Here is a 23,196-nt window from a genome sequence, read left to right on the forward strand (position 1 = left end):
CCATGGATGAAGCTCCACTGTCTTATGGGCCCAAATAATGCTCCAAACATAATGGGCCCCATTTCTAATGCTCTAGTGTATAATGGGCCCTGAAAATGCTGCTCCAGTGTCTGATGTCCACCTTTGGAATGTTCCAGTGTATGGTGGGCACCATCTATCATTCTCCAGAGTATAGTGTTCCCCAAAAATTGCTGTCCCAACATTGAAAACAATCAAATAAGTCTCCTCGCTAGGGAATCCCTGTACTTGTCTGGACTCCTCGTTGTCCCCATCTTCCATCTCACTGCACAGTATTTCAACTTTGCAAGTGCTGTGATCCTGAGCAAGCAGGGGGGGGCCCACTCGTTGGTGACGACACTGGCACAGGGCCCCTGATAGTACGGTGGTGTGTCTGATGGCGGGTGGGCCGAACCTGCACTTTCATCTGCAGCTTCCTCTTTGTCACCGTGTAAGATGGAACTGTATATGGGAAGGGTAACCTGAGTTTCATCAGGGTCAGATTCAGGCCGTGTAGCGTGCGAGGGGAATGTAGTGGTCTGGGTCAATGTACCAGCAGATTCATCGAGCAGTGGCTGGGCATCAGTGCACTTGTGTCGCCCCCAGGAGTACGGTCGCCACAGTGGCATTACCTTCTTCCTAGGGAGTGTGATGTCATGCTTGGGAGCAACAAAGGATCTCTCTAGCAGGTTAACTGATTGGGCGGCGTTATTCCCACGAGTCATGACCCTCCAAACAGCGTTCATGAAGGCAAAGTGTTTGTTTTACGTGGGCAGTATGGTTGCAAAGCTGAACCTTAAAGGAATGTCCAGAAGGGCACCACCAGGAGTGGAGCCTACGGTTAAATTCGACTCCACCTGGGAAACCTCAACCATGCCAGCTACAGAACAGATGCACACATTGCAAGCTTAATTCCGTTAATGAACGAGACTCCGTCATGCCCCGCGGTCCAAGTCCAGCTTACTAGAGGGACACGTGAGGCTCTGGCACATGAGATTGGCCAATAACTGGTGTGTCATGCCATTACATGTCCGTGGCTGCATGTGCGCTACACTGAAAAGGCCAGCGTTTGTCTCTTACAGGTGCAGATAACCCACTGAACAACGTTAGTGATGGGGATCACTGATGACAATTATTACCCGCGAACAATGATTTCCCAGTAAGTGCAGGTCAACCGCAGTTCCGGAATTAGGCCTAACCGTCATTCCTGAAAAAATGAAAAACTTACGTGTGCAAACCACAGGTGCTGTAGCTTGCTTAACAGCTCGCCAGCCGTTCTCACGCCCAGTATGGATTGCACGTGATTGCACAAAGGTTAGAAAGGGTACCGTATCCCCGGATAACATGTATGGATAGCGTACACATTCAAAATATATGTCTATACATCAGGGCCGGACTGGGACTAAAATTCAGCCCTGGCATTTGAAGTTACACAGGCCCACTAGTCACATGGTGACTATATAATATCTTTGTACACTTGTAGTTTACAAGAAGTGAGAGGAGATTAACGCGACTATATAACATGTAGTCAGAGCTGTGCCCAGTATTTCAGCTCAGTCCTATTTATTGCTTTTAGGTACAGTACTCCTCCCAAATCTCTGTCCCCTTTTGTATGCATGATTACAGAATTCCTGGCAGAACTGCTCTCTATTGGGCAACCAGACCCCCTGGTCATAGCTGCCCCATCATACCTCCCAACTTTTGAAGAAGGGAAAGATGGACAAAGTCCGCGGCGCGCAAATTTTTGGCCACGCCCAGCCACACCCATTTCACAAATAGTCACACCCATGTCCACACCTAATCGCACCCATTTAGCACTGCTGATCACACTGACTGGTACTGAGGGCACAGTGGCTGGCATTATTGGCACACTGACTGGCACTAAGGAAGAGAGAAAACAGAGAGAGAGAGAAAAAAGAAAACAGACAGAGCGAGAAAGAAAGGGGAAAGAAAGAAAGAACAGTGAGAGACAAAGAAAGAACAGTGAGAGAAAGAAAGAAGTAAAGAAAAGAAAGAAAGAACAGAGAGAAAGAGAGGGAAGAAAGAACAGAGAGAGAAAGAAAGAAAGAATAGAGAAAGAAAGAACAGAGAGAGAAAGAAAGAACAGAGAGAGAAAGAAAATGAGGGAAAGACAGAACAGAGAATGAAAGAACAGAGAAAGAAAGAAAAAGAGAGAAAGAAATAAAGAAAGATTCTACAAAGATACTATAGCAGCCCGGCTCCCATTGTAGTGCCCACCTCAGCCTCCCGGTGCAGGACCTATCATGATCCGCTCACATGGCCGACATCCCCGATTCCAAGGCGATCCTGCTGTCTGCGCTGTCGGAGGAGGACACGGTGATGGATCTGAAGCATTCCTGGTTCCGTCACAATCTCCTCAAGAAATTATCTCATTTCCGGTCAGCTTCCAGCACATCACTTCAGGTGGAACGTCATGTGTGTGTTTTAAAATGCTCCTCGGGGCTCCGCCGTGTACTCCTGTGTCCGTGGGAAAAGCACGCTTTGTATGCTTTGTACACACTTGGCTCCGCTCCGTACATTCCGTACACATATGGCTCCACTCCATACACGTACGGCTCCTCTCCGTACACCTCGTACACACACGGCTCCTCTCCGTACACCTCGTACACACGCGGCTCCGCTCCGTACACCTCGTACACACGGCTCCGCTCCGTACACCTCGTACACACGACTACGCTCCGTACACCTCGTACACCCACGGCTCCGCTCCGTACACCTCGTACACCCACGGCTCCGCTCCGTACACCTCGTACACCCACGGCTCCGCTCCGTACACCTCGTACACCCACGGCTCCGCTCCGTACACCTCGTACACACACGGCTCCGCTCCGTACACCTCCTACACACACGGCTCCGCTCCGTACACCTCGTACACACGCGGCTCCGCTCCGTACACCTCGTACACACGGCTCCGCTCCATACACCTCGTACACACGGCTCCGCTCCGTACACCTCGTACACCCACGGCTCCGTTCCGTACACCTCGTACACCCACGGCTCCGCTCCGTACACCTCATACACCCACGGCTCCGCTCCGTACACCTCGTACACCCACGGCTCCGCTCCGTACACCTCCTACACACACGGCTCCGCTCCATACACCTCGTACACACGGCTCCGCTCCGTACACCTCGTACACACGGCTCCGCTCCGTACACCTCGTACACACGGCTCCGTTCCGTACACCTCGTACACATGGCTCCGCTCCGTACACCTCATACACACACAGCTCTGCTACATCCACACTGTAAATCCTGTTCCCACACATACTTACCTCAAACAGCACCATGACAACAGCAAAGCAGAGTCTTGCAGACGGTAGAGGCAAGGCTGAGCGCACAGGACCTGTGATGAGGTCACAGGAGGGGCGGAGTCAGGGCTGACATGATCGGGGGTCTGGACAAAGGCTCCTGATCATGTGACCCCCTGACTCCTCCCCTCCTGTGACCTCATCACAGGTCCTGCGAACAGAGCGAGCAGGCAAGCGAGTGCGACGCTGTCAGTGGCTGCGGGGGGAGGGGGTCTCATGCTACGGCGAGGATGGGGTGCGATGATGGGGGCGTGGCGGCTTATCTCCCTGCAGTGCGGGAGGAACTTGAAACTATCACCGCAGTGCCCGCAGAGGGCCAGCGGCAGGAGCAACAGTGGCAGGAGCAACAGCGGCCCAGCGGGAAAATGCCCGGTTGGTTATATTGCCAATCCGGGCCTGCTATACATCAGGAGGCAGGCTCAGACGGTGTTAGGCCCAGTATGGATTGCACATGATTGCACAAAGGTTAGAAAGGGTACCGTATCCCCGGATAACATGTATGGATAGCGTACACATTCAAAATATATGTCTGTACATCAGGAGGCAGGCTCAGACGGTGTTAGGCCCAGTATGGATTGCACGTGATTGCACAAAGGTTAGAAAGGGTACCGTATCCCCGGATAACATGTATGGATAGCATACACATTCAAAATATATGTCTATACATCAGGAGGCAGGCTCAGACGGTGTTAGGCCCAGTATGGATTGCACGTGATTGCACAAAGGTTAGAAAGGGTACCGTATCCCCGGATAACATGTATGGATAGCGTACACATTCAAAATATATGTCTGTACATCAGGAGGCAGGCTCAGACGGTGTTAGGCCCAGTATGGATTGCACGTGATTGCACAAAGGTTAGAAAGGGTACCGTATGCCCGGATAACATGTATGGATAGCATACACATTCAAAATATATGTCTATACATCAGGAGGCAGGCTCAGACGGTGTTAGGCCCAGTATGGATTGCACGTGATTGCACAAAGGTTAGAAAGGGTACCGTATCCCCGGATAACATGTATGGATAGCGTACACATTCAAAATATATGTCTGTACATCAGGAGGCAGGCTCAGACGGTGTTAGGCCCAGTATGGACTGCACGTGAGTGCACAAAGGTTAGAAAGGGTACCGTATCCCCGGATAACATGTATGAATAGCGTACACATTCAAAATATATGTCTGTACATCAGGAGGCAGGCTCAGACGGTGTTAGGCCCAGTATGGATTGCACGTGATTGCACAAAGGTTAGAAAGGGTACCGTATCCCCGGATAACATGTATGGATAGCGTACACATTCAAAATATATGTCTGTACATCAGGAGGCAGGCTCAGACGGTGTTAGGCCCAGTATGGATTGCACGTGATTGCACAAAGGTTAGAAAGGGTACCGTATCCCCGGATAACATGTATGGATAGCGTACACATTCAAAATATATGTCTATACATCAGGAAGCAGGCTCAGACGGTGTTAGGCCCAGTATGGATTGCACGTGATTGCACAAAGGTTAGAAAGGGTACCGTATCCCCGGATAACATGTATGGATAGCGTACACATTCAAAATATATGTCTGTACATCAGGAGGCAGGCTCAGATGGTGATAGACCCAGTATGGATTGCACGTGATTGCACAAAGGTTAGAAAGGGTACCATATCCCCGGATAACATGTATGAATAGCGTACACATTCAAAATATATGTCTGTACATCAGGAGGCAGGCTCAGACGGTGTTAGGCCCAGTATGGATTGCACGTGATTGCACAAAGGTTAGAAAGGGTACCGTATCCCCGGATAACATGTATGGATAGCGTACACATTCAAAATATATGTCTGTACATCAGGAGGCAGGCTCAGACGGTGTTAGGCCCAGTATGGATTGCACGTGATTGCACAAAGGTTAGAAAGGGTACCGTATCCCCGGATAACATGTATGAATAGCGTACACATTCAAAATATATGTCTGTACATCAGGAGGCAGGCTCAGACGGTGTTAGGCCCAGTATGGATTGCACGTGATTGCACAAAGGTTAGAAAGGGTACCGTATCCCCGGATAACATGTATGGATAGCGTACACATTCAAAATATATGTCTGTACATCAGGAGGCAAGCTCAGACGGTGTTAGGCCCAGTATGGATTGCACGTGATTGCACAAAGGTTAGAAAGGGTACCGTATCCCCGGATAACATGTATGAATAGCGTACACATTCAAAATATATGTCTGTACATCAGGAGGCAGGCTCAGACGGTGTTAGGCCCAGTATGGATTGCACGTGATTGCACAAAGGTTAGAAAGGGTACCGTATCCCCGGATAACATGTATGGATAGCGTACACATTCAAAATATATGTCTGTACATCAGGAGGCAGGCTCAGATGGTGTTAGGCCCAGTATGGATTGCACGTGATTGCACAAAGGTTAGAAAGGGTACCGTATCCCCGGATAACATGTATGAATAGCGTACACATTCAAAATATATGTCTGTACATCAGGAGGCAGGCTCGGACGGTGTCAGGCACAGTATGGATTTGACAGCCCAGATTACACAGCGGAGGAGCAGGGAGAGGTAAAGATTGCAAATGCTGGGGCCCTGCCCAAGCAAGGGGGGCCCACTCGTGGGCGTCGGTACTGGCACTGGGCCCCTCATAGTACGGCGGTGTGTCTGACGGCGGGTGTGCACCACCACCATCAGAGACACTTGATTGCACTATGAGGGACCCTGTGCCAGTCCCCACGCCCAAGAGTCGGCCTACCCACCTGTCCAGGGCAACGGCACTCGCACGGTGTCGTGCGCTAGGTGGTGACCCCGGCCATGGGGGGGAGGCAGCACAGTTAGGGAGTTTTAGAAAGTGGCATATGTTGATGTTGGACATTCAGCTGATGCAAAAGGCGAAATAGGTCAAGTCCCAAGAAGAGGTGGACCAAAGCAAGCCATTTTTCTGTCACCCTATGTGTCATCAGGGGAAGGTGGGACAAAATCCTTGGAAACCCATGCATGGTTCATTTTAATGAAGGTTAGATCATCCACATTTTGGGTTGACAGACGGGTCCTTTTTTCTGTCAGGATTGATCCAGCTGCACTGAAGACTCTTTCCGATAGCACACTTGCAGCTGGGCAAGCGAGCTCCTGTAAGGCATATTGGGCCAATTCAGGCCAGGTGTCCAGTTTAGCGGCCCAATAGTCAAAGGGGAATGACCTGTGTGGGAGAACATCGATATGGGAGGAAAAGTAGTTTGTAACCATAGTTGACAACTGCTGTCTCCTGTCACTTTCCATCCATGCAGTATTACCAGTTGTGTGAGCGGTATTTGAAAAATCAGTCCACAACATTGTCATGAAACCCCTGTCTCCAACGCCACTTCTGCTGTGTGCACCACGAACACCTCTGCCAAGCTGCCCCCGGCCCGTACGGCTCGTGTGAGAACCATCACCACTGCTGTGTGCTGGGAATGCCTCAAGCAACCGGTTTACCAGAGCTGCTTGTTTATTAGCCAATATTAGGTCAAGGTTCTCCTGTGGCATGATGTTTTGTAATTTGCCTTTATAGCGTGGATCCAGGATGCTGGCCAACCAGTAGTCGTCATCGTTCATCATTTTGGCAATGCGTGGGTCCCTTTTTAGGATCTGCAAGGCATAATCTGACATGTGGGATAATGTTCCCGGTGTCAATGATGCACTGCGAGTGCTGGTTGGAGGAGCACTTTCTGGCAAATCCACATCCCTCCAGTCACGCACAAACCCTGTACCAGACCTTGCCACGCCAACATTTTCACTTGCCCCACGAGATGCATCCTCCTCCCCTAAGTAATCATCCCCATCATCCTCCTCCTCCTCCTCCTCTTCTTCCTCCACCTCGTCCAGGAGAGGTCCCTGAGCAGACAATGGCTGAATGTCATCAAGGATTCCCTCCTCCTCTTCCTCCTCATCAACATTGGCTGTAGACGCCTGCTCCTTAAGGTGCGTCAAAGTTTGCATGAGCAGACGCATAAGTGGGATGCTCATGCTTAGGATGGCGTTGTCTGCGCTTACCAGCCATGTGCATTCCTCAAAACACTAAAGGACTTTACAGAGGTCTTTCAGCTTCGACCACTGCACACCTGTCAACTCCATGTCTGCTCTCAAAGTACCTGTCCGTGTATCCTCCCACAAATGCATTATGGCCTGCCTCTGCTCGCACAGCCGCTCCACCATGTGCAGGGTGGAGTTCCACCTTGTTGCAATGTCGATAATGAGGCGGTGGTTGGGAAGGTGGAGCAATCGCTGCAGCTTCTGCATACGAACGGAGTGTACAGGCGACCGGCGGATGTGCGCGCACAGTCTTCGCACCTTCTGGAGCAGGGCTGTTAACTCCGGATAATTTTTGAGGAAGCACTGCACCACCAGGTTCAAGGTGTGAGCCAAGCAAGGTATATGGCTGAGTTTTGAAAGGGCTATGGCTGCCACAAAATTACGGCCGTTATCACTAACTACCTTGCCTGCCTCAAGATGTACACTGCCCAGCCATGACTCAGTTTGTCGCTTCAAGTACTCGGCCAGCACCTCGGCGGTGTGTCTGTTGCCCAAACACATCATCTGCAACACAGCCTGCTGACGCTTTCCACTAGCTGCTCGATAGGGAGACACATCGTGTGCAACAGTGGCAGCTGCAGATGGAGTGCTCGTACGACTGCGCTCTGTGGACGAGCTTTCGCTTCTGGAGGAGGAGGAGGAGGAGGGTCGAACGCCTACAGCCAACTGTTTCCTATACCGTGGGCTAGGCAGCACTGTCCCACCACCGCTGTCCCCTGTGGACCCTGCATCCACCACATTAACCCAGTGCGCAGTGATGGACACGTAACGGCCCTGGCCATGCCGACTGGACCATGCATCAGTTGTGAGGTGCACCTTTCCGCTCACTGACTGCTTGAGTGCATGGACAATGCGGTCTTTCACATGATGGTGGATGGCTGGGATGGCTTTGCGAGAGAAGAAGTGGCGACTGGGTAGGTCATAGCGTGGTACTGCATAGGCCATGAGTTCGCGGAAAGCTGTGCTTTCCACCAACCGAAAGGGCATCATCTCAAACAAGATTAGTTTGGCAATGTGGGCGTTCAAACCCAGTGTACGCGGATGAGAGACTGAGTACTTTCTTGACCTACTCATAGTGTCTGGGAGGGTGAGCTGGACTTGAGAGCTGCATATGGTGGAAGTAGCGGTGGACAGGGCGGACTGAGAGAGGGTTGATGATGGTGATGGAGTTGGTGTTCTTTCTGATGGCCTAGAATCAGTCTTTCGTTGATATAACAGTGGGATTCCCTGAGTGCTGTGGCCTTGCAACGACACCTCAACATTTGCTGCTGTGCTAACCGGTGGGCTTACAGTGGGGGAAACAATGTAGCGTTGCTGACTACCTTCGCTGTGATCAGTTGCACATGTGGCACTTGAGGTTTGGTGTTGTGTCCACGCTTGCAAGTGCATGCTGGTTAAATGTCTAAGCATGCAACTGGTATTCAAATTTTTCAGATTTTTCCCTCGGCTAAAGGTCTTTGTGCACTTCTTACAGATAACCTTGGCCTGATCATGAGGATTTTGGTCAAAAAAGTGCCACACTGCACTCTTCCTACTTTGGCAGACATTTTGCGGCCTAGCACGCTGTGATCTTTTGACCCTCTGGACAAGCTGTCCAGCAACTCTTTTGATGTTTGGAACCTGTCTTTGGAGTGCTCCGGGCCTGCCAGATAACAGCTGTTGCGATATCGATGTCTGCTGTGGATGCTCCTCATCTGAGCTATTGGAAGCAGCACCCTCTTCCCCCAATGGATGCCAATCTGGGTCAACAAGTGGGTCATCCATCACCTCCTCTTCTATGTCATGTGCACCTTCCTCTGTGTCACCGTGTATGGTGGTATAGTGTGCGGGAAGGGGCACCTGAGTCTCATCAGGGTCAGAATCTGGCTCTGTACACTGCGAGGACAATGTAGTGCTCTGAGTGAATGTACCAGCAGAATCATCCATCAGCGGCTGTGCATCAGTGCACTCCATGTCAGATTCATCTTGGCCTGGGTAATTCACCATTTGACTTGATAATCCAGGCATGGTATGTGAAAACAGCTCCATGGAGTAATCAGTAGTATGGCCTGCGTCATCCTTCAATCTTGGTTGGGGTGAAGGACACAAGGAAAGGTGTGGTTCATGAACATGAGCCTCCAATGACGACTCAGTGCTTTTACTTTTTTTCAACTGAAGAAGAGGAGGCGATAGAGCTGGAGGCTGAGTCAGCAATGTAAGACAAAACTTTTTCCTGATGCTCTGGCTTTAAAAGCGGTTTGCCAACTCCTAGAAAACTAAGCTTTCGAGGCCTTATGTAGCCAGACGATGACGCAGGCTCAACACCTCCTGCATTCGGTCCTATTTTGCTCTTGCCACTACCATCAGATCCACCACCAACACCATCATTACCAGCTGCCAACCCACGCCCAATTCCACGGCCTCTTCCACCAGCCTTCCTCATTTTTGGTAGAAATGTAGACAAAATCCAACAAACTATATAGTAATGTAAAACAAGGTACAAGGTGTCTATAGGACAGGGGAGATTTTGAATTTCTGCAGACACTTGTGGACACTGGACACTTTTGGATTGTGTGAGGCCCACTGATATCTGAGCGCTATGTCACAGGCTCGATGGCACAGCTGTGACCAAAGTGACTAGAGGATAAAGGAGATTTTGAATTTCTGCACACACTTGTGGACACTGGACACTTTTGGATTGTGTGAGGCCCAATGAATACCTGAGCGCTATGTGACAGGCTCGATGGCACAGCTGTGACCAAAGTGACTAGAGGATAAAGGAGATTTTGAATTTCTGCACACACTTGTGGACACTGGACACTTTTGGATTGTGTGAGGCCCAATGAATATCTGAGCGCTATGTGACAGGCTCGATGGCACAGCTGTGACAAAAGTGACTAGAGGATAAAGGAGATTTTGAATTTCTGCACACACTTGTGGACACTGGACAGTTTTGGATTGTGTGAGGCCCAATGAATATCTGAGCGGTATGTGACAGGCTCGATGGCACAGCTGTGACAAAAGTGACTAGAGGATAAAGGAGATTTTGAATTTCTGCACACACTTGTGGACACTGGACACTTTTGGATTGTGTGAGGCCCAATGAATATCTGAGCGCTATGTGACAGGCTCGATGGCACAGCTGTGACCAAAGTGACTAGAGGATAAAGGAGATTTTGAATTTCTGCACACACTTGTGGACACTGGACACTTTTGGATTGTGTGAGGCCCAATGAATATCTGAGCGCTATGTGACAGGCTCGATGGCACAGCTGTGACAAAAGTGACGAGAGGATAAGGGAGATTTTGAATTTCTACAGACACTTGTGGACAATGGACACTTTTGGATTGTGTGAGGCCCAATGAATATCTGAGCGCTATGTGACAGGCTCGATGGCACAGCTGTGACCAAAGTGACTAGAGGATAAAGGAGATTTTGAATTTCTGCACACACTTGTGGACACTGGACACTTTTGGATTGTGTGAGGCCCAATGAATATCTGAGCGCTATGTGACAGGCTCGATGGCACAGCTGTGACCAAAGTGACTAGAGGATAAAGGAGATTTTGAATTTCTGCACACACTTGTGGACACTGGACACTTTTGGATTGTGTGAGGCCCAATGAATATCTGAGCGCTATGTGACAGGCTCGATGGCACAGCTGTGACAAAAGTGACGAGAGGATAAGGGAGATTTTGAATTTCTGCAGACACTTGTGGACACTGGACACTTTTGGATTGTGTGAGGCCCAATGAATATCTGAGCGCTATGTGACAGGCTCGATGGCACAGCTGTGACCAAAGTGACTAGAGGATAAAGGAGATTTTGAATTTCTGCACACACTTGTGGATACTGGACACTTTTGGATTGTGTGAGGCCCAATGAATATCTGAGCGCTATGTGACAGGCTCGATGGCACAGCTGTGACAAAAGTGACGAGAGGATAAGGGAGATTTTGAATTTCTGCACACACTTGTGGACACTGGACAGTTTTGGATTGTGTGAGGCCCAATGAATATCTGAGCGCTATGTGACAGGCTCGATGGCACAGCTGTGACCAAAGTGACTAGAGGATAAAGGAGATTTTGAATTTCTGCACACACTTGTGGACACTGGACAATTTTGGATTGTGTGAGGCCCAATGAATATCTGAGCGCTATGTGACAGGCTCGATGGCACAGCTGTGACAAAAGTGACGAGAGGATAAGGGAGATTTTGAATTTCTGCAGACACTTGTGGACACTGGACACTTTTGGATTGTGTGAGGGCCACTGATATCTGAGCGCTATGTCACAGGCTCGATGGCACAGCTGTGACAAAAGTGACTAGAGGATAAGGGAGATTTTGAATTTCTGCAGACACTTGTGGACACTGGACACGTTTGGATTGTGTGAGGCCCACTGATATCTGAGCGCTATGTCACAGGCTCGATGGCACAGCTGTGACAAAAGTGACTAGAGGATAAGGGAGATTGGATTGCTTTTAAAGAAGCAGTTTGCGGAGCAGTGGGTAAACAGCAATGCCAGCCTGTCAGGAAGCCTTAAAAGGCAGCCCAACAACCAACACCACTGATACACCACAATATAGCCTCCCCTTGCACTGCACACACAGTGCCTGGTGTGTTGTGCAGGCCAAATCGCTAGCAGCAGAAGCAGTTTTTTTTTTCTTCTCAGCAGGACAAAAAAAAAAATTGGGATTGCTTTTAAAAAAGCAGTTTGCGGAGCATTGGGTAAACAGCAATGCAGGAATGTCAGGAAGCCTTAGAAGGCAGCCCAACAACCAACACCACTGATACACCACTATATAGCCTCCCCTTGCACTGCACACACAGTGACTGGTGTGTTGTGCAGGCCAAATCGCTAGCAGCAGAAGCAGTTTTTTTGTCTTCTTCCCTGCCTAACGCTCTCCCTACAGAATCAGCAGCAACCTCTCCCTATACTGAGATCGGCAGAAGTAAGATGGCGGTCGGCGTGCACGCCCTTTTATACCCCCTGTGACGCCCACCAAAGCAAGCCAATCACTTGCATGCCCTTCTGAAAGATGGTGGTGACCCCTGCCTATGTCATCACGTTGCCCACAGTGTCCGTGGATCCTGATTGGCTGAAAAAGAGCGCAAAACAAACTTTTGAAACGCGACTTTGGCGCGTAAGTCGCCGACCTCGTGGCCGACCTCATCCTAGGGTCGGGTTTCGTTTCATGAAACCCGACTTTGCCAAAAGTCGGCGACTTTTGAAATTTTTCGACCCGTTTCGCTCAACTCTAGTGATCACTATTGTGGGGTGTACGAGGCTGGTATTTTTAGGCTGAGAAGGGCCCAATGAATATGTACCTTCTCATTCTGATAATATAAGCCTGCAAGTGTCTGCTTTACCTTGCCTGGTTATCAAAAATAGGGTGACCCCATGTGTTTTTTTTCAATTATTTATATATTTTTTAGGTTAATACAACTACAGAAAACTACACATGCACCATACAAATTTTATATCTTATGTATATCTGTCTATCTACCACACATCTATCTACTTCTCTATATCTTAGCACATCTATTCTAACATACCAAAAAGAGACAAAAACGCATGCTTCAAAAATGTTCCAAAAAACATACAAAATGCAAAGAAAAATACATGCGAGCTAAGGTTTAGGATTCATGCGGAAATTCAGTTGCGTGAAATTCAGCTGTGTGAAAGCCTAAACAAACACTGTTCATGGGTAAGTACCCTAGCAGGCGAGGCAGGGACTCGAGCATGGCGCTCGAGCACCCGTAATACTTGATTAAAGAGCATACCCGAATACCTGGTTAGCACACTCGCTCATCACTAATTAAATAAAAAAATAGTGGTCACTTTTTAATCTTGGGAAACCTCTCCCAGCAAGTTTCCCTTGTCTGGTCTCACAGAATTGTAAGTGAGAGAAGAATCAGAGAGAAGGGGAGTAGTGGGAGGACATACAAGGAGTCAGGGAGCCATGGATGGAGAGCTGATGAGTTGAGGCAGGAGAGGCTGGGAGCAGAGTCAGTGGAGCTTTCAGTAATTGCTCTGCCTTCTCAATTGCTGCTACCAGTAATGAGTATGTCATCTGATTGCTGCTCTTTGCATAGACAGAAGTTGAGATGATAAAGCTGTCAGTGTAATGAGCTTTGTCATCTCTGCCCTTCCCTGTGCAGAACGCATTAAATCAAATGACAAGCTCATCACAACTATTGCTCTCTGTATTAGCAGCAGTGATTGACAAGGCAGGGCACTTACTGACTTCTTCACTGATTTTGCTGGCCAGGGGGAAAGCATTGTCAAATAAGGTGGAGAAGATGTGGGAGGAGAGATCAGCAATGGGGAGCTGAGGTGGAAGAGGTGGGGGAGTAAAGCTACCAGTAATCTTCTCTGTCAAATTATTTTTGTTTAGTTTCTAAGGAGTGGAGGTTATACATTACACACAAAAGGATACTTATGCCATACCAATAGCCTAAAGAAAATAGGGGAAGAGGGAAGAAGAATAAAGAATCATAAAAATAAAGTATACATAAGTATACGTCCTCTGCTGTCCGGTTTTCTAGTGCGTCTTTAGCATAAGATGAGACATCTGTGTATTTACCAGTACTTTTTGATACTAATTGAAGGATATCATCCTTTATTCTCTTTTCAGTTTCTGAGGAAGTGTCTTCCCAATTATTGCTTTCTTCATCCACAGGTAAATGACAGTAAATATTATTCAAGTAATTCTCACTATATGATTGATCAGGCGATATGGATTCATTCATTATCATAAATTGAAGTATAGGACTCCTCCTCGTAGGGTATGTTTCCACAGTCAGTATTGGCCCTCATTGGACGCAGCACATGTCCGCTCCATCCATAGCGCTGCCGGCTTTTGAGTCTTGCGGAATCACCACATCCTATACATAGGACGGTGATATTTATCTTGCAGAGACTGAGCGTCTCCGCAAGATAAATAGACATGCTGCAGTCTAGAAAGACATGCCACATTTGCATATATGCAGGGCAGCCGGAGGCGTCTCTGCACGCATATTTGAGATGGGATTTCATGAAGTCCCATCCACTATGTTGTAACATCTGGATGCTGTGGGTTGGACGCTGTGGCTGTACTCAGCGTCCAACCGGCTTTTACTGACCATGGAAACATACCCTTATACTGCTCCTTTGTATTGCACTCCTAGCTATGCAATCCAGTGTCTGCCTGCAATCACTACTTACTGGATGAGCAGGTATAGGGAGGTAGTTTTGATGTAAAGTTGTTTACTATTGTTACCAGTCAAAGAGAGGTATTGTCCTCTGCCTGTGTGTTGACATTCTGTACTTAGCAACCACCATGCAGCTAATGAATATTCACTTCATTCGTTAACTGCAAAGAAGTGCTAGGAGAATGAGATCTGATTGGCTTACACTTGGATGGATCCAGTTGAAAGAAAGAAGGAAGTGCACATGTTTGGCCTCTAGAGAGGGCTGCATGGACGGACATAGATACCAGTAATGCTATCAGTTGAGGATGCCATGCTGACCTTCAAAGTTACATATGTTTTGAATGGGGAATAATTTGTAATAGGTCTAATATTTTTCTCTTATAAACAGTAATACCATTAGCAAGGCATTTGATTGGCTCCAATTTTTTCTGCAGCAGGACAATAGCCTCAAACATACAGCCAACATTAAAAACTAAAGAGGAACAGTGAGTCCTGGAATCGATATGTCCCTTTCTGAGCCTTTGTCTCATTATCATGATGTCTGTATGCGGTTACATGAAGAGACAGAAGGATTTGGGCATGCCGACATCCACAGAACATCTATAGTTAATTGCCCCAGAAGTTTGGAATAAGTTCTTTGCTGAGTTCCTTCAAAAGCTTTCTGCAAGTGTACGACAGTAGAAAAATTGATGTTTCTAAGCTGTTTTGCCGGACAAGTTGTACTTTTGAATGACACCATTCATATTGTCATGTTATGTACTGGAAAAAAAAATGGTATAAAACCAAAGCCAGCTCACCAACCAGACCATCAGGTGCACGGAACTCCATCCCGATGCGATGTCATCTTGTAATGATAAGAAAAAAAGTTTGTTCCAGCTCCTTTAAAAAATGTTATCCTGTAATGATTCCAAAAAAGTTTTCACATGATTAAAAACTCCACAGACAGTGTGCAAATATGAGTGCAAGCGACATGTTTCAATCTATTACAGATCTTTCTCAAAGCTCAGCTTTTTATTTAGGTGAGTGGGTGGTTGTTCTCATCACTAGAAGGCACCTGTCCTGCTCCAGCCTTTATCAGTGGGGGCATGCTGCATCCTGCTAGTACATTTGTCATTTGACAAGGTTTTGGTGAGGCTATTTTTCATGATGTGTTTTTTTGAGTTTCTCTATGTTAGTTGTTTTGAAATTAGTGTTAGGATTATCATATGCATTTTTTTCATCTTTTTTTTTTGCACTTTTTATCATTTTTTGCAGGATGCAGCTAGGCCCCTTTATGTTGGCTTGGTTTTCTGTTCAGTGCATATACAGCTCTGTCAAAAATTAAGAGACCACTATATCAAAACCCTGTCATGGGCCGCCCATTCTCCAGACCTGAACCCCATTGAAAACCTCTGGAATGTAATCAAGAGGATGATGGATAATCACAAGCCATCAAACAAAGAGGAACTGCTTAAATTTTTGCGCCAGAAGCAGTGTGAAAGACTGGTGGAATGCATGCCAAGACGCATGAAAGCTGTTTTTAAAAATCATGGTTATTCCACAAAATATTAAGTTCTGAACTCTTCCTGAGTTAAAACATTAGTATTGTTGTTTCTAAATGATTATGAACTTGTTTTCTATTGCATTATTTGAGGTGTGAAAGCACTGGTTTTTTTTTATTTTGACCATTTCTCCTGTTCCACAAAAAAAACCAACAAAATTAATTGCTTGGAAATTCAGAGACATGTTGTCAGAAGTTTGTAGAGTAAAAGAACAATTTACATTTTGCTCAAAAATCTATAATAATAAATGCCCTAAGCAGCTTCCGGTTGTAACAACTTCCGTCCAGTTGTAACCGGTGACGTCACCGCACACCTCTTTCCATGTTAACCCTCAACACACCACTCCTCCTCAACACACACACTCCTCTCACCTTTCACCATCTCCACTCATGTCCACTCACTCTTTCACTCCACATACGACCCCTTCTCTCACTCCGTCTCTCATACTCACGCCGTCATTGCCGCTGCTCCACGATCCCCGACATCTTCTTCCGCCGGCGCCATCCTGGATCCAGACGTTGTTCACGCCGGCGACATGTTCTTGCGGCGACGCCATCTTGAGTATCGTGAAATCCCGCGATAGTCAAGATGGCGTCGCTGGAAGAACATGTCGCCGGCGGGACGACGTCGGGATCCAAAATGGCGTGAAAGAGTGAGTGGAGATGGTGAAAGGTGAGAGGAGTGTGTGTGTTGAGGGTTTATCAATGGGTGCCTGCTGCATCCTGCTAATGCATTTGTCATTTGACAAGGTTTTGGTGAGGCTATTTTTCATGATGTGCTTTTTTGAGTTTCTCTATGTTAGTTGTTTTGAAATTAGTGTTAATGGGGACCCTTGGTGTTGGGTTGCAAGCTGATCGGTTTTGGCCAAAATAGTAACCAATACGGTATTTAATGTATTTATCATTCATGTGCATTATTTTTCATCTTTTTATTGCACTGTTTATCATTTTTTTGCAGGATGCAACTAGGCCCCTTTATGTTGGCTTGGTTTTCTGTGTGGTGCATATATAGTGCTGGACAGCTCGCCTGCTAATACTATGGGCGTGATCAAAAGGCTGTTATCCAGACACTTTACATCACACTTACCTTTGTGACTAGTGTCCTATGCAAGCCCTATCTGTGTGAATTTTTTCTACTAGACAGCCAACCCCTCCATTATTTAGGTGAGTGGGTGGTTCTCGTCAGTAGAGTGCACCTGTGCTGCTCCAGCCTTTATCAGTGGGGGCCTGCTGCATCCTGCTAGTGCATTTGTCATTTGACAAGGTTTGGGTGAGGCTATTTTTCATGATGTATTTTTTTTTAAAACCATGCAAGCACAACTGAGGTGGCAGGATACTGTGGTCCAGATCTGGATGATTTCCCAGACCTACCAAGACCCAAACCAAGGCCATATCTTTTACCACTGGTGTTATTGGAGACTAGTAACAATAGTGGAAGGATCCAGCTCACCTGTAAACACTAGCAGGTTCTCGGAGCTCCGCGCGGAGCAACGTAGGTAATATGGAAAAAGAAATTTCTCTCCAGCTGTATAAAATCTTCTTTAATTGTAAATACATAAAATGACAAATAGTTCAGCTCTCCATATAGCCACACCAGACCAAGATGAAACAAAAGGCTACGCGTTTCGACCTACGTGGTCTTTATCAAAGCCACACGCAGTCTGTGGTCCGACTCAGTTATATATAAGAGACTGGCCAATGAAAAACATGCAACTGATCACATGATACCTAATTAAGGTCCTGCTCATGAATAATATCACATATAACAATACATTATTAAAACCATTAATAGTAGTGCAACATTAGATTGTGTCTTTTATTCAGACCAATTGGGTGTCTCGTGTTCAAATGATATATCCAAAATGCCTCACGGGTGAGGAGTCGCCATCTCATATCTCCCCCTCAGATGACATGCTGACCCGTTCTATCCCTTGTATTTTAAAATGGGACGTACTTCTGGCGTGACATTCTATAAAATATTTTCACACTGCTGATATATTTCTTCCAAAATTATTAGTATTCGTGACATCATATAAATGCTCTCTTATTCTTATTTTTAGTTGTCTGCTTGTGCACCCGACAGGACAAATTGCAGGCGTCACAGTTGATTTTGTACACTATATTTTTCGAGTTACAATTAATGTAGTTATTAATTTTAAATTTAAGATTATTGTCACTGTTATAATATTCCTTGGATATATGTGCATGCTTGCACATTTTACAACAGGTAGCACCACATTTATAAAAGCCCTTATTTTTTAGCCATTTATCTTTGGTATTTCTACTGGATGAAAACATGCTAGGTGAAAATTTGTTACCCAAGGAGGGGGCTCTGCAGGACACTACATTTACAGCAGATGTTAAAATATGTGCCAATTTCTCTTCTTCATATAAAATGGGTAAATATTTATATATGATTTTTTTAATGCCCGAAAATTGTGGACTGTATTAGAAACAGATATAGGGTTTATTTGCTATATCTTGATTTTTTTCTTTCTTTGCTGAGCTCTTTTAAGTGTCCAATTTGGATACCTTCTATTTTTCAATTTGTTGGTGACATATTCAAATTCATTCTTTAAGGCATCATTTGAGCTATAATTTCGTTTAATGCAAGTATATTCACCAAGTGGGATGGATTTAATTATTTGTCTGTCATGACTGCTAGTTGCATGTAGGATAGTGTTCCCACTCAGCGGTTTATGATGCGTTTTTGCTTGAATGATATTACCATCAATACCCATCAAATCCAAGTCCAAAAAGGAATTTTTTTTTCGAATCACATTTATAGGTAAATTGGATATTGTAATGATTGGAATTAAGGTATTTGACAAAATCCGGTATGGCAGACATATCTCCACCCCAAATAATTAGGGTGTCATCGTTATATCTGCCATACCAGATTAACCACTCGAGGAACGGATTGGAGACTGAATATATGAATTCTGACTCCCAAAAAGACATTACAAGGTTGGCAAGGGAAGGTGAAAATTTAGCACCCATTGCCACACCCTTTAATTGCAAAAAAATTGACCATCAACCACAAAAAAATTGTGTCATTAGAAACGCAACCACCTGTATGATATAATCCTGCAGTTTATGAGAAAAATTGCTGAATCTCTGGAGATGAAACCACAGTGCCCTAATAGCCACGTCATGAAAAATACAGGTGTACAACAAAATTACGTCACATGTGAGCCATATATTGTTGGAAGACCAGATTTTTTTGGAAAAAATTCCCAAAATTTGTTTTGAATCCTTAATATATCCCAGAGTGCGTTGAACTAAGGGTTGAAGAAACGAATCTACCCATTGGCATAGATGTTCATTGGTAGACCCAATGCCCGAAACTATCGGACGCATTGGAGGGATACCATCAGATTTGTGTATTTTAGGCACTCCATAGATAATTGGGAGAACGGGATTTTTTTTCTTCTAAGAATTCAGCCTGACTGGATGTTAGTATTCCCAGACTGAGACCTTCTTTGACAATGGCACTGTTTTTTTCACTAATTTCTTGTGAAGGATTGTGTTTAAAATTTTTGTAAGTGGTGTCATCAGACAGTAATTCCATCATTTTGGAATGATAGTCTGATGAATTTAGCACCACTACCACTCTGCCTTTGTCAGACATTTTTATAACCAGATCAGGGATTTCTTTCAATTGCTTTAATACTTTTCGTTGTTTAAATCATAAATTTCTATGGGATTTTTTAGAAAATTTGGTCTGGTTATAAAGATTATGTAATTCCTTTTCCACCATCTCCTGAAATCGCTCCATACAGCTTGATCTCGTCTGTATTGGATAAAAGTATGGATTTTTTGTAGCAAAGGTAGAGGGCTGATCACATGCACCTTCATTATTTGATGCAGGAAATTTTAAGTCCTGTAAATTAATCAGTGTTAGTTGTTCCCCAAAATTCATATTCACATACTCATTGCAAATGTCACTAGACTTATTACATGTTGAATGAGATGAAACCACATCTGTGACATTATCTGTAAGAAAATGTTTTTTACCGTTAGATTCCGCATGAATTTATTCACATCTAAAATGGTAGAAAAAAGATCAAAGTCCTGGTCAGGAACAAAGTTGAGACTTAGAGACAGAATTTGTATCTGTTCTTCTGTGAGTTGGATAGAGGATAAATTCAATACATTCTTTGTGTCCCGTATAAGTGCTACTGTTTCCTCCTGACGTGCTTTCTGCCCCCCCGCCTATGGCGTTTTTTGACCGTCGATATTCTCTTTTGGACGGACCAGGAGCACTTTCACTGATGGAAATGTCAGAGGCACTTGAGAGGTGATCTGAAGAATCCATGTCCGATGAGGTAAAGGACACATGCGTTTTTGGAGATTTTCTATGGTTCCTGCGTTTACTGTAAGCATGGCTACTTTTGATGGCTACTTTTGAGAATGGATCTTGGAGTTCTATTTGTCTAATTTCCCCTTTCATAGATTTTATTAGTGGCATAATCATTTAAGTCTCTGGCAAATTTCCTTTTTTTTACGTTCCATTATATCATCTTCCAATGCCAAAACTTTCTGATTCACAGAAGCCATAAGTGAGTCAAACTGTGCCAAAGATTTGTACTCCACCATAGATGTATTTAAATTGCTCATTTCTTGCTGGACGTCTTTTAATTTTGAGTCCTCATATTTAATGATTAATTTCATCAAATTGATAGAGCAATTGCTCAGAATTATATTCCATGCCTTTTGGAAATCTTCTGAGTAAATTGTGGTCGGCAGTTTTTTTATGCGCAACCCTCTGGGTATCATGTCTTTGGTCACATAGTTGTTTAAAGTAGCATGATCCCACCAAATTCTAGTCTCTAGTATGAGAAGCTTTTCCAATTTACTGAGACTTTCATTGAAGTCCACCCCGCCCGGGTCAGACTGATCAGAGAACACCTGTGCGACTTTTTTCAATCGGTCTCTGTTGATGTCTGTGGCCATGTTGCAGTACTTGTTATAACATAAAACAATCCTGGTCTGGTAGATGTGTGAAATAAATTGGTACTCACTTTTAGGAGAGGAATACTGGGAGCGCGGCAGTCAGCATGACAAGTAGAAATAGTGGAAGGAGCCAGCTCACCGGTAAACACTAGCAGGTTCTCGGAGCTCCATGCGGACCAACGTAGGTAATATGGAAAAAGAAATTTCGCTCCAGCTGCATAAAATCTTCTTTTATTGGAAATACATAAAATGTAGTGCTGAGCATTCCGATACTGCAAATATCGGATACTGGAATCGGAAGTTCCCATAATGCAATGAGTCAGTGTTGTGGCTGTGATTGGCTGCTGAAATGATGTCATCATGATGCGCAGTCTGTGCGCATCATGATGCGCGGTCTGTGCGGGCTGCCGGGGGTCTGTGCGGGCCTGCCGGGCGTGTGTGCGGGCCTGCCGAGGTCTGTGCGGGCTGCCGGGGGTCTGTGCGGGCTGCCGGGGTCTGTGCGGGCCTGTCGGGGGTCTGTGCGGGCTGTCGGGGGGTCTGTGCGGGCCTGCAGGGGGTTTGTGCTGACTGCCGGGGGTCTGTACAGGCCTGCCGGGGGTCTGTGCGGGCTGCCGGGGGTCTGTACGGGCCTGCCGTGGGTTTGTGTGGGCTGCCGGGGGTCTGTGAGGGCCTGCCGGGGGTTGTGTGTGTGTGCAGGCATCGTCCGATGGGACTACAAGTCCCATTGGGCGATGCCTGCTACAATGACAGTGACTGACACATTAGCCAATGATGGGACAGTAGTAGTCCCATCATCCGGCTAATGTGTTGAATGTAAAAAATAAAAAAAAAACATACATACTACATACAACATACATACATACTACATACATACAGCATTCATACAACATACATACATACGACATACATACTACATATTTACTACATTCATACAACATTCATACATACTATATACATACTACATATATACTACATTCATACAACATACATACATACTACATAATACATACATACTACATATATACTACATTCATACAACATACATACTACATACAGTATATACTACATTCATACAACATACATACTACATACATACTACATACATACTACATTCATACAACATACATACTACATACTACATATATACTACATTCATACAACATACATACATACTACATACTATATACTACATTCATACAACATACATACTACATATATACTACATATATACTGCATACATACTACATACATACTACATTCATACAAGATACATGCTACATATACAGTTGTGGCCAAAAATATTGACACCCCTGCAATTCTGTCAGATAATACTCAGTTTCTTCCTGAAAATGATTGCAAACACAAATTCTTTGGTATTATTACATTCATTTAATTTGTCTTCAATGAAAAAACACAAAAGAGAATGAAGCAAAAAGCAAAACATTGATCATTTCACACAAAACTCCAAAAACGGGCCAGACAAAAGTATTGGCACCCTCAGCCTAATACTTGGTTGCACAACCTTTAGCCAAAATAACTGCGACCAACCGCTTCCGGTAACCATCAATGAGTTTCTCACTATGTTCTGCTGGAATTTTAGACCATTCTTCTTTGGCAAACTGCTCCAGGTCCCTGATATTTGAAGGGTGCCTTCTCCAAACTGCCATTTTTAGATCTCTCTACAGGTGTTCTATGGGATTCAGGTCTGGACTCATTGCTGGCCACCTTAGAAGTCTCCAGTGCTTTCTCTCAAACCAATTTCAAGTGCTTTTTGAAGTGTTTTTTGGGTCATTGTCCTGTTGGAAGACCCATGACCTCTGAGGGAGACCCAGCTTTCTCACACTGGGCCCTACATTATGCTACAAAATTTGTTGGTAGTCTTCAGACTTCATAATGCCATGCACACAGTCAAGCAGTCCAGTGCCAGAGAGTGGTAGCATCAGCTGATGCTGCTGTTCTCCACTGGAGATCGTCGTGGGACACTCTTGGATTTCTGCGGATCAGGGAGTATATCGGTTGTTTGTTATTTTAATATTTTTTAAAGATGACACTGGTGAGGGTGAGTATGTACTCTATGTTATATGTACTGTATGTCTATAAGTATGTATTGTATGAGTGTATTGTATGTAG

Source organism: Dendrobates tinctorius, unplaced genomic scaffold (assembly GCF_039654945.1).
Source record: "Dendrobates tinctorius isolate UK_male_01 unplaced genomic scaffold, ASM3965494v1 ptg000040l, whole genome shotgun sequence".
NCBI classification, from domain to species: Eukaryota; Metazoa; Chordata; class Amphibia; order Anura; family Dendrobatidae; genus Dendrobates; species Dendrobates tinctorius.